Source organism: Tursiops truncatus, chromosome 9 (assembly GCF_011762595.2).
Source record: "Tursiops truncatus isolate mTurTru1 chromosome 9, mTurTru1.mat.Y, whole genome shotgun sequence".
Taxonomy (NCBI): Eukaryota; Metazoa; Chordata; class Mammalia; order Artiodactyla; family Delphinidae; genus Tursiops; species Tursiops truncatus.
In genome coordinates this window covers 69,690,215-69,702,718 of record NC_047042.1, presented here as the reverse complement: position 1 = coordinate 69,702,718, position 12,504 = coordinate 69,690,215, and the positions used below count along the sequence as shown (strand labels likewise).

The 12,504-nt window shown below is 35.7% G+C and overlaps 1 long non-coding RNA gene across 1 annotated transcript in view; it reads right to left on the bottom strand.

Annotated features, from left to right (window-relative positions):
- Positions 1 to 12,504, bottom strand: part of LOC109548287 (uncharacterized) — a 734,651-nt gene that overhangs the window by 616,302 nt on the left and 105,845 nt on the right. Inside the window, exon 3 of the long non-coding RNA XR_002174337.3 lies at positions 8,859 to 8,941. This is a non-coding gene — a long non-coding RNA (uncharacterized lncRNA). The remainder of the gene's footprint in view (positions 1 to 8,858; positions 8,942 to 12,504) is intronic.

Sequence of the window (12,504 nt, the reverse complement as noted above, 5' to 3'; positions counted from 1 at the left end):
GATAAAGAAGCAAGACTCTATGGTCCTTTGGATAAACCGCCCCAAAACTGTTCCACTTCTACAGAACTTTTTTGGACGAATGCCAAGAAATTTGCTAAAACCCTGTTGCTAATATAAAGATTTTCCCAACATTGCATTTTATCAGAGCCCATAATATCAAGCTTATATCAACATATCAAGATATGACTTAGGATGTAACATCCCAAAAGCAAATTTTTACCTACCAGTTAATTTTTCCACAAGATTTTCTCACTCTTTTTAAAATACTTTTATATTTTCAAACATACAGAAAATTACAGTATAAGATAACAGATACCAGAGAACCTTCAACATGGCAGAGGACTACGACATGGAGATCACTTTCCTCCCCACAAATAAATCAAAAATACATCTACATGTGGAACACCTTCTACAGAACACCTACTGAACGCTGGTAAAAGACCTCAGACTTCCCAAAAGGCAAGAAACTCCTTACGAACCTGGCCGTGTGGCTGACAGGGTCTTGGTGCTCCAGCCAGGTGTCAGGCCTGTGCCTCTGAGGTGGAAGAGCCGAGTTCAGGACACTGGTCTACCAGAGACCTCCCAGCCCCTCATAATATCAATCAGCAAGAACTCTCCCAGAGATCTACATCTCAATGCTAAGACCCAGCTCCACTCATCGACCAGCAAGCTCCAGGGCTGGACACCCCATGCCAAACAACTAGCAAAGCAGGAACACACCACCACCCATTAGCAGAGAGGCTGCCTAAAATCATAATAAGGTCACACACACACCAAAACAAACCACCAGACATGGTCCCGCCCACCATAAAGACAAGATCCAGCATCATCCACCAGAACACAGGCACCACCCCCTACACCAGGAATACCTACACAACCTACTGAACCAAACTTACCCACTGGAGGCAGACACCAAAACAACAGGAACTACAAACCTGCAGCCTGTGAAAAGGAGACCCCAAACACAATAAATTTTACTGACAGTAACACAATAATAGTAGGAGACTTTAACACCCCACTTTCACCAATGGACAGGTCATCCAAAATGAAAATAAATAAGGAAACACAAGATTTAAATGATACATTAAACCAGATGGACTTAATTGATATTTATAGGGTATTTCATCCAAAAACAACAGAATACACTTTCTTCTCAACTGCTAATGGAACATTCTCCAGGATACATCATATCTTGAGTCACAAATCAAGCCTTGGTAAATTTAAGAAAATTGAAATCTTATCAAGTATCTTTTCAGACCACAACACCATGAGACTAGATATCAATTACAGGAAAAAATCTGAAAGAAATAAACACACATGGAGGCTAAACAATACACTACTTAATAACCAAGAGATCACTGAAGAAATCAAAGAGGAAGTCAAAAAATACCAAGAAACAAATGACAGTGAAAACACGACGACCCAAAACCTATGGGATGCAGCAAAAGCAGTTCTAAGAAGGAAATTTACGGCAATACAATCCTACCTCAAGAAACAAGAAACATCTCAAATAAACAACCTAACCTTAAACCTAAAGTAATTAGAGAAAGAAGAACAAAGAAACCCCCAAAGTTAGCACAAGGAAAGAAATCATAAAGATCAGAGCAGAAATAAATGAAAAAGAAATGAAGGAAACAATAGCAAAGATCGATAAAACTAAAAGCTGGTTCTTTGAGAAGATAAACGAAATTGATAAACCATTAGTCAGACTCATCAAGAAAAAAAGGGAGAAGACTCAAATCAACAGAATTAGAAATGAAAAGGAGAAGTAACAACTGACACTGCAGAAATACAAAGGATCATGAGAGATTACTACAAGCAACTATATGCCAACAAAATGGAAAACCTGGAAGAAATGGACAAATTCTTAGAAAAGCACAACCATCTGAGACTGAACCAGGAAGAAATAGAAAATATAAACAGACCAATCACAAGCAATGAAATTGAGACTGTGATGAAAAATCTTCCAACAAACAAATTCCCGGGACCAGATGGCTTCAAAGGTGAATTCTATCAAAAACTGAGAGAAGAGCTAACACCTATGCTTCTCAAACTCTTCCAAAATAAAGCAGAGGGAGGAACACTCCCAAACTCATTCTACGAGGCCACCATCACCCTGATACCAATACCAGACAAAGATGTCACAAACAAAGAGAACTACAGGCCAATAGCACTGATGAACATAGATGCAAAAATCCTCAACAAAATACTAGCAAACAGAATCCAACAGCACATTAAAAGGATCATACACCATCATCAAGTCGGGTTTCTCCCAGGAATGCAAGGATTCTTCACTATATGCAAATCAAACAATGTGATACACCATATTAGCAAATTGAAGGAGAAAAACCATATGATCATCTCAATAGATGCAGAAAAAGCTATCGACAAAATTCAACACCTGTTTATGATAGAAACCGTCCAGAAAGTAGTCATACACGGAATTTACCTCAACATAATGCAGGCCATAAATGACAAACCCAGAGCCAACATCCTTCTCAATGGTGAAAAACTGAAACCATTTCCTCTAACATCAGGAAAAAGACAAGGTTGTCCACTCTCACCACTATTATTCAACATAGTTTTGGAAGTTTTAGCCACAGCAGTCAGAAAAAAATAAAATAAAAGGACTCCAAATGGAAAAGAGGAAGTAAAGCTGTCACTGTTTGCAGATGACCTGATACTATACCAGAGAATCCTAAACATGCTACCAGAAAACTAGAGTTAATTAATGAACTTGGTAAAGTAGCAGGATACAAAATTAATGCACAGAAATCTCTGGCATTCCTATACACTAATGATGAAAAATCTGAAAGAGAAACTAAGGAAACACTCTCAATCACCACTGCAACAAAAAGAATAAAATACCTAGGAATAAACGTACCTAAGGAGACAAAAGTCCTGTATGCAGAAAAATATAAGACACTGATGAAAGAAATTAAAGATGATACAAATAGATGGAGAGATATACCATGTTCTTGGATTGGAAGAATCAACATTGTGAAAATGACTCTACTACCCAATCTACAGATTCAATGCAATCTCTATCAAACGGCAACTGGCATTTTTCACAAAACTGGAACAAAAAATTGCACAATTTATATGGAAACACAAATGACCCCGAAGAGCCAAAGCAATCTTTAGAAAGAAAAACAGAGCTGGAGGAATCAGGCTCCCAGACTTCAGACCACACTACAAAGCTACAGTAATCAAGACAGTATGGTACTGGCACAAAAACAGAAAGAGAGATCAATGGAACAGGATAGAAAGCTCAGAGATAAACACATGCATGTATGGTCACCCTATCTTTGATAAAGGAGGCAAGAGTATACAATGGAGAAAAGACAGCCTCTTTAATAATTGGTGCTGGGAAAACTGGACAGCTACATGTAAAAGAATGAAACTAGAACACTCCCTAACACCATACACAAAAATAAACTCAAAATGGATTAAAGACCTAAATGTAAGGCCAGACACTATAAAACTCTTAGAGGAAAACATAGGCAGAACACTCTATGACATAAATCACAGCAAGATCCTTTTTGACCTACCTTCTAGAGAAATGGGAATAAAAACAAAAATTAATAAGTGGGACCTAATGAAACTCAAAATCTTTTGCACAGCAAACAAAACCATAAGACGAAAAGACAACACTCAGAATGGGATAAATATTTGCAAACGAACTGAAAAAGGATTAATCTCCAAAATATACAAGCAGCTCATGCAGCTCAATATCAAAGAAACAAACAACCCAATCCAAAAATGGGCAAAGACCTAAATAGACATTTCTCCAAAGAAATATACAGATTGCCAATAAACACATGAAAGGATACTCAACATCACTAATCATTAGAGAAATGCAAATCAAAACTACAATGAGGTATCACCTCACACTGGTCCAAATGGACATCATCAAGAAATCTGCAAACAATAAATGCCGGAGAAGGTGCGGAGAAAAGGGAACCCTGTTGCACTGTTGGTGGGAATGTAAATTGATACAGGCACTATGGAGAACAGTATGGAGGTTCCTTAAAAAATTAAAAATAGAACTACCACACGACCCAGCAATCCCACTACTGGGCATATACCCTGAGAAAACCACAATTCAAAAAGAGTCATGTACCACAATGTTCACTGCAGCACTATTTACAATAGCCAGCACATGGAAGCAACCTAAGTGTCCATCGACAGATGAATGGATAAAGATGTGGCACATATATACAATGGAATATTACTTGGCAATAAAAAGACACGAAACTGAGTTATTTGTAGTGAGGTGGATGGACCTAGTGTCTGTCATACAGAGTCAAGTAAGAAAGAAAGGGAAAAACAAATACCATATGCTAACACGTATATATGGAATCTGAAAAAAATAAATAAATGGTTCTGAAGAACCTAGGGGCAGGACAGGAACAAAGAAGCAGATGTAGAGAATGGACTTGAGGACATGGGGAGGGGGAAGGGTAAACTGGGACGAAGTGAGAGAGTGGCATGGACATATATACACTACCAAATGTAAAACAGACAGCTAGTGGGAAGCAGCCGCATAGCACAGGGAGATCAGCTCGGTGCTTTGTGACCACCTGGAGGTGTGGGATAGGGAGGGCGGGAGGGAGACACAAGAGGGAGGGGATATAGGGATATATGTATATGTATAGCTGATTCACTTTGTTATACAGCAGAAACAACACACCATTGTAAAGCAATTATACTCCAATAAAGATGTTTAAAAAAATTATCCATATAGAAAAAAAATAACAAATACCTACATAATCACAACCCAGAATTAATATGCTAACAACATTTTGCTTTAGATCTCTTTTTAATTACTGTTAAAAAACTAACCATTCCAGACTTTGAGCCTTTGTTTGAGTCATTCTGCTTCCTTTCTTCTCGGAGACAACCACCATCCAACTCATTCAGGTTTCTATGTGTTATTACATACATTAATACCATTTTAAATTTGCATTGTATCAGATCAATATACATATATAATAGTCATGCTGTACTTTGTATATACAACACTTTATTTTTGAAATCTGTCACTTTTGAAATATTTTAACAAACTTAGAAATCAAGGTCATTAATCTCTGAGTACCTGGAAAGAACATGGGTTCTCTATTTGTTAAGGTCAGAACCCGTATGTGTCAGGTATCATAAATATCTATTAGATCAAGTTTGTTAACTGAATTCTTTAGACCTTCTGTATGCTTGAAAATTTTTTTGTCTGCTTGACTTATTAGTTACTAAAAAAGGCATGTGCAAATCTCCTGCCGTAACTATGGATTAGTCAAATTCTTTTTATAATTCTGTCAATTTTTGCTTTAAATATATACTTTTTTAACAAATTTTTCCCTTGTGAAGAAAACTTTTAAGACCTACTCTCTTAGCAACTTTCAAATATACAATACAGTATTGTTAACTATCATCACCATGCTGTATATTACATCCCCAGGTCTTATTTATTTTATAACTAGAAGTTTGTACCTTTGAACACCTTCACTCTTTAAATATTTAATATTAAAATATTTAAATATGCTTCAAATATTTTGAAGCCATGATACATAAAGTTTAATTTTATTATTTCTTGGTGGAATAGTCCTTTTATCTTGTATGTGATAATGCTTTCATCTCTATTAATGTTTCACATGTTAAATAATTTTTTATTAATCAACAAGTATTTATTTGACTGGCACTTCCTGATACATTTTTTCCAAAAATGTATTTTACATTTCTGGGTTACTATGTAATGTTTTGTATCTAGTACAAATGGAATATATCTATGTAGTATCTGACAAATTTGAATGTCTCTTTTACATATGTGAATTTAATCTATTTTTTATGATGATTTCTGGTATGTTTTATCTTATCTCCACCATCTTCTTTTGTGTTTTATTTTTATAATGATTTTTCTTTGCTTCATTCTTTTTCTGCTCTTGCACTGAATTAATTGACATGTTTCTTCTTTATTTTTTCCCCTTTATTTCTCTCTATTGACTTGAAATAGATTTAGGAATAGATTTGTTTTTATTTTTCCATTTCAGAACTGAGACGGATCTTTCAGTCTGCAAATCTATGTTTTCACAAGTTTTCTAAAACTCTAGACCATCAAACCTGTTTTCAAACATTTTTTCTCCCCAACTCTCTATCTATCCTTTTGTAACTTGTATATTGGTCTTTTCACTCCATATTTCCATGTCTTTTCATTTCTTCTTCCTATTTTCCAACATGTAATTTGTCTCTGTTGTATTCTAAATATCTTCCTCTCTTCAACTATAGCTAGCCTTTTCTTTGTCATATATACTATGGTTTCAATTTCAAAAATCACATGCTTTTAGTTTCTGGAATTTATATTTTAGTATTTTAAAATTTCCCTATTCTTTTTCTATAATGTTCTGATTTTCTCTAATAGTTGATGTTGTTTCTTTTATTCTCTTTAACATATGGAAAATAGTCCTTTGGTCATTTCATACAGATATTTCTTGGCATGTCATTCAAGCCATTTTGTACATTTACTCTCATTCTCTGTTCATTACTTCCTATTATATATTATTATTTGTTGTGATATCATTCCCTTAGTGCTATTTCCTGGGAAGTCTACATGTGCTGGGTTGTGGAAAATTCTTCATGAGATTTTTCATATGGCTCTACTACAGCCTCATGTATTTCACTAATTTTAGACTCATGTGTGCTTATTTTTGGACTGATAATTGCTAAAATGTATGAGAAGTGCAAATTTGAACTCCACACTCAAGTCTGGCAATTCATATTTGGAGTTGTGATTTCTCATGGTGGTTCTTTTCCCACCACACCATGCTGGTACTTCCTAGTCTCTAAGTTTTTGTAGCCTCTACTTCAAGGACTAGACAACACTTGATGGTTCTAAGTTTTATATAAGGAGTTCAGTTCTAGTCCCCTGCCAACCACAGCCCTAGGTTTCACTCTGATTTGAGTCCAGGTCTTCGAATCTTAGCCACTGCAGCACATGTCCAGTTCTAATAAACTTTCAGCTTCAGCTTCCCTCACTTGTAACTATAGCTTTCCAATCCTTCTTTATTTCTACCTCCTAGGGACTTTCCTTGTTGTTTTTAAGAATTGACATGTTTTTTTGAAAGTCTGTTGTTAAATTTATCAACATGTGTTTTAGATAGGGGTGGCATTTTCTATGTTAGTTTAGCACACCATATTGACCAGAGATCTAATATACTATTCTCTGTCCTTGAAATTGAGTAACTTCCCTAAATCTTATCTTCATGAAGCTATCCTCTATTAGTTTTTCCTAAAATATAATTAGCCTTATTGATGCTTTACTTTAGTAAATGCTCTACTATGAATTTGAATGTTGATTCTGTCCCATTAGCTCCATTCTCCCCTTTAGCATTTTATTTGCCATATGCTGTACTTCTGAAAAATTTTTCATGTATATCGTCTTCTTTCAGATGACAATCACCTCTTTATCTATAAGACTCTTTCCAGCCTGTTCTGAGTAACCTTGAGTTGGTTTTCTACTGTGTCAGTTTTGCCTCTAAGGCAGGAATAGACAATTATCAATTTGTTAAGAGGTCAATTCTCCCCAAACTGATCTAAAGACTCAGTAAAATCCCAACCAAAATCCTAGTAGGCTTTCTTATGGAACTTGAAAAGCTAATTCTAAAATTCATATGGTTATATAAAGGACCAAGAAAATTTTGAAGAAGAACAAAGTTGGAGGATTTATACTATCACATTTAAGATTTACTATAAAGCTATAGTAAATAAGACAGTTTGGTACTGATGCAAAGAAAATAAACAGGTCAAGATAAAAAAACAAAGTCCATTTAAAAACCACACACACATGATCAATAGTTTTTGACCAATACAATTCAATGGGAAAGTGTGGGGCGGGTAGAGGGGTTTTTTTCAATAAATTATTATGAAACATCTACATATCAGAGAGAACCTTCACACCTACCTAACGTTACGTATAAAAGTAATTGTGATGCATCATAGCTTTAATGTGCAGGCTAAAATCTAAAGGCTTTAACAGAATATTTTCAAGAACTTAGAAACGAAATTGAGTTATTTGTAGTGAGGTGGATAGACCTAGAATCTGTCATACAGAGTGAAGTAAGTCAGAAAGAGAAAAACAAATACAGTATGCTAACACATATATATGGAATCTAAGAAAAAAAAAAAGGTCATGAAGAACCTAGGGGCAAGACGGGAATAAAGACACAGACCTACTAGAGAATGGACTTGAGGATATGGGGAGGGGAAGGGTAAGCTGTGACAAAGCGAGAGAGAGGCATGGACATACATACACTACCAAACGTAAAATAGATAGCTAGTGGGAAGCAGCCACATAGCACAGGGAGATCAGCTCAGGTGCTTTGTGACCGCCTGGAGGAGTGAGATAGGGAGGGTGGGAGGGAGGGAGACGGAAGAGGGAAGAGATATGGGGACATATGTATATGTATAACTGATTCACTTTGTTATACAGCAGAAACTAACACACCATTGTAAAGCAATTATACGCCAATAAAGGTGTTAAAAAAAAAGAACTTAGGATGGATTATAATTCATTGGGCAGGATGCAAAAAGTACTAACCATAAAAGAAAAAAGTTAAATTGGACTTCTTTAAAATGAAAATCATCCAAAAAATACCATTAAGAACAAGCCACAGACTAAGAGAAAAATAGTCTCTACACATTTATCTAACAAAGAATTCATATTTAGAATGTGTAAAAAACTAGTGTACGTCAATAAGACAAAAAGACACCAAAATTTTAAGTGAGCAAAAGAACTGAACAGACACTATACAAAATAAGATTTATAAATGGCCGATAAACAAGAAAAGGTGTTTAACATCATTACTCACGCTCCCTGCAGTTAGAGGTCTGCGAGGCACATCTCATGGCTGCCACAGTCCACCACTCGTGCCATGTTCACAGGCTTTTCTTCCTGAGGAGAAATCCAAAAAAGGAAGGTCAGTGGGATGAACCACATCTCTGTCACACGGTTAATCTCAGGGTCCTACTGGCATGCATGCTCTCCTTTCTCCAGTATCCACCGTAAATAACCCCCCACCCTCAGATATTGCCTCTGTTGGCCTAAGTGGTGGGGTGATCCAAACTTTCAAAAGATATCATCAATGGAATAAAAAGACAAGCCACATTGTGGAAGATAATATTCTCAACGCATGAAACTGACAAAAGGCTTGTACTAAGAATATATAAAGAAATTCTACAAATTAATAAGAAAAAGACAGACAACCCAATAATAAAGTGGGTAACAGACTTTAATACCTTGTTTAAAAAGGGATATCCCAAAGGCCAAAAAATATATGAAAAAGTAATCAACTTCTTTATTCACTAGAGGAATTCAAATTAAATCTACTGTGAGATACTACTACCCACATATCAGAATGACTAAAATGAAAATAAGACAGCACCAAGGATTAATGAGGACAGGGAGCAACTAGAACTTTCCTACATTGCTGAAGTGCCCTTTACTATTCTCATTTTTAAAATATTTGTTTTGAATTGTACATAGAATAAAAAGACATAGGTATTAACATTTCGAGCAGGATGTTGACACATTTCCATTATTATTAATCTGATGATTTTATAGTCTTTGATATTTTCTCTTTTAATCATTTTTATCAGTTTTGTAAACCTGGATTTATACCATCATTTAGGGGAGGGAGGGGTATCTGTTGCCCATCATTAAATAGAACACTATACTTTAAGAAAAAGACTGCATTGCTAAACTAGCATTATGAGAGAGTATGGAGAAGGAAGGAAAAAAGAATGGAGGCATATGAAAAATGATGCAGATGTATTTGCATTTTTTCCCATTCACTCCATTTTTTATCTAATCATCTACATTTAAAAGCTAAAGCTTTTCCAGAGATTGCTCTTTGCTCCCAATCCTTTCAGGTAGAGTTCTGCTAGTTATTGCATAGGCTGAATGCAGGAGTAGAGGGAGGCACAAGGTAATCAGGAGTCAGCCCTGAAATCATCCTTCTAACTCTACTCTTCTTGCTCCTCAGGTAACTGCACATCTTCAATTGTTTATATTACATTTCTTGAAATGATGGTACAGGAGGAATAAGTTTCCAGGAAAGACACCATTATAAATATGAGTTAAAATTATTAAGCTGGCCCCATATTCCCTGGGCTCCTCTAAAGCTCTTTCTTTCCTTCCCCTTCACTAGTATTCCAACTCCCTAAACCACTCTAGATATGGGACAAAAAAACTGAAAGTTCCTCTGATGACAGGAAATCAGCCTTGAAGGTTTTTCAATAAAACTTTTGATAGGGTTTATTAAACTATGATTCACAAATGTAACCGGGTATACATGATATTTTGCAGTATGTTAAAAATAAATGCATCACAGCTCAGGTGAGACTTACAGATACTACATTCCATGGTTCTGATGAAACACAATCATGGATTATGATTCTTTAGGCACAGTGGAAAGGCTAATTACATTGACTATGTCATCAGTTTATAGATTCAGATTTTATATGTTCTGTGTGACTTTTAATAGGGAAAAATAAAGACTGATTTATAAAAAAGTGGGCTGAATTTATCACTTTGGTCTACTATACTCCAGTTAAATTCAGCTCCTCTCCTCAAAATAATATCAGTTTATCCTGGCTTGATAGATTATAATTAATATACTCTCTCCTGTGCTTTCTGACAATTGTCCCATTTTGAGGGGAAACAAATACATTAGGGCAGTGATTGTTAACCTTAGGTACAAACTGAAATCACTTGAAAACTTTTAAAAAATCCTATTGCTCAGGCCATGCACCATACAGTTAAATCAAAATCCCTGGAATTGGAGCCACAGTCTAAAGCATTTTTTTAAAGGTCCCCCAGGTGATTTAGAAGTGCAACCAAGGTTGGGAACCACTGAGTCTGAGCCCCTGCCTCCGCTACCATCCTTGACAGTGTTCACATACATTACTGATATTGATCAGATACTAGTCAGTCAACCACTCAATTGACCAAAAGGGTCATGCAGACATACTTAAGATATTAAAAATATTTAGTTAAGTGTTTGCTCAAGAAGCTTTTGTTCAAATCTGCTCTAAGTAATTTGAAGAAGTAATTAAATATGTATGTGTGTGTGTATATATATATATGTATATATATAAACAAAAAATTAAATTCAAATATATAGGTATTATTTAACAGTTCAATTCAATACTGTAAACATGATAAGAAACCATAATGTGTTACGACAACTTCCAGGAAAACAGAACTCTTGAGTATTTAAATTTCTTTTTTGCCATGTAGACCCAATCACTTGTATGCATGTTTACCTATTTTTAAATGAAGACATATGCCTTGGATAAAGAATTTTGAAAACAAAAGAAATAAATAGCACTAGCACCAAAATATACATGGTAAAGCTTCTTCTATAAAACCAGCCTTGGAGGACAGGATCAGCATCTACAGGGGAGACATCTCTCTAAATGTGGCTTTGTGGTTCACAACATCCTTAAAACCCTTGTAACTACTTACAAAAGGATGTGAAGTGTGTGTCTGTGCATGGGGTTGCCCACTAATACGGATTTTTCTGGGGAGAGGAATCATGGCTCTGATGAGGTTCCTATGAGGGGAATCTACTTTCAGTTAAGGGTGGAATGACATTCTGTGATTAGTCAGCAAGCATTAAAGGATGACATATCTCCATCTTTGTGGAGACAGTTGACCACAGTACACTGGATCTGAACTCAGATAACCAGGATTTGAGTTTCACCTCTACAACTTACTTGCTGAGTAAATGCAGCTTTCCAAGTTTCAGGTTTCTGGTCTATAAAATGGTGATAATAATACCTGTCCTACCTACCTAATAGGATTATTTAAAAGTTTAAAATCAAATAATTATTTGTTAATTCTAAACTACAGTTCAATGAAAAGAAAAGATTTAGCATAAAAAACAATCCCTGTGTTGACTGATAGCTTCCAGGCCAGTTTGTATGAACTCCTGTTTAAGCCCAAAGAAGAGAGATGCTCAAGCAGATGCTGAAATAATGGTTTATGCATGATCGAAGTAAGTTTCAGGGAATACAACTGACATATATTTGCAACCTTCTTTACAGGATTTGGCACATAGATGTGTGTGTGTTTGGAGGTATCTTCTCCTCTTTAAAACAACAAGTTCAGTCCAGTGAGATTTCAGCACAGTGGTTATTAACAGGGAGCCATAGGAGACAATCTGAGAAGCAAGGAGAGGGAAACACACCTTGATGAATCCTCTTGGTAACATCTCCAAAAGAAACAAAGGCCAAAAGAGGAAGAAACATGTAGTGACTGAGAGGACCTATTCAGGAACACTCATGAGACACTAGCTTGTCTTGCAGAAACAGTTGAGGACATTCTAAGTGTATTTATGGAGTGGTGGTGAATTTTGTACCACCTTAACCAGGAAATGGGGGAGCGATAAACCCTTGCTACATCTGATATCATCAATGAAGAAAAAACAATGTTATAATGCACTCTGCTCTATT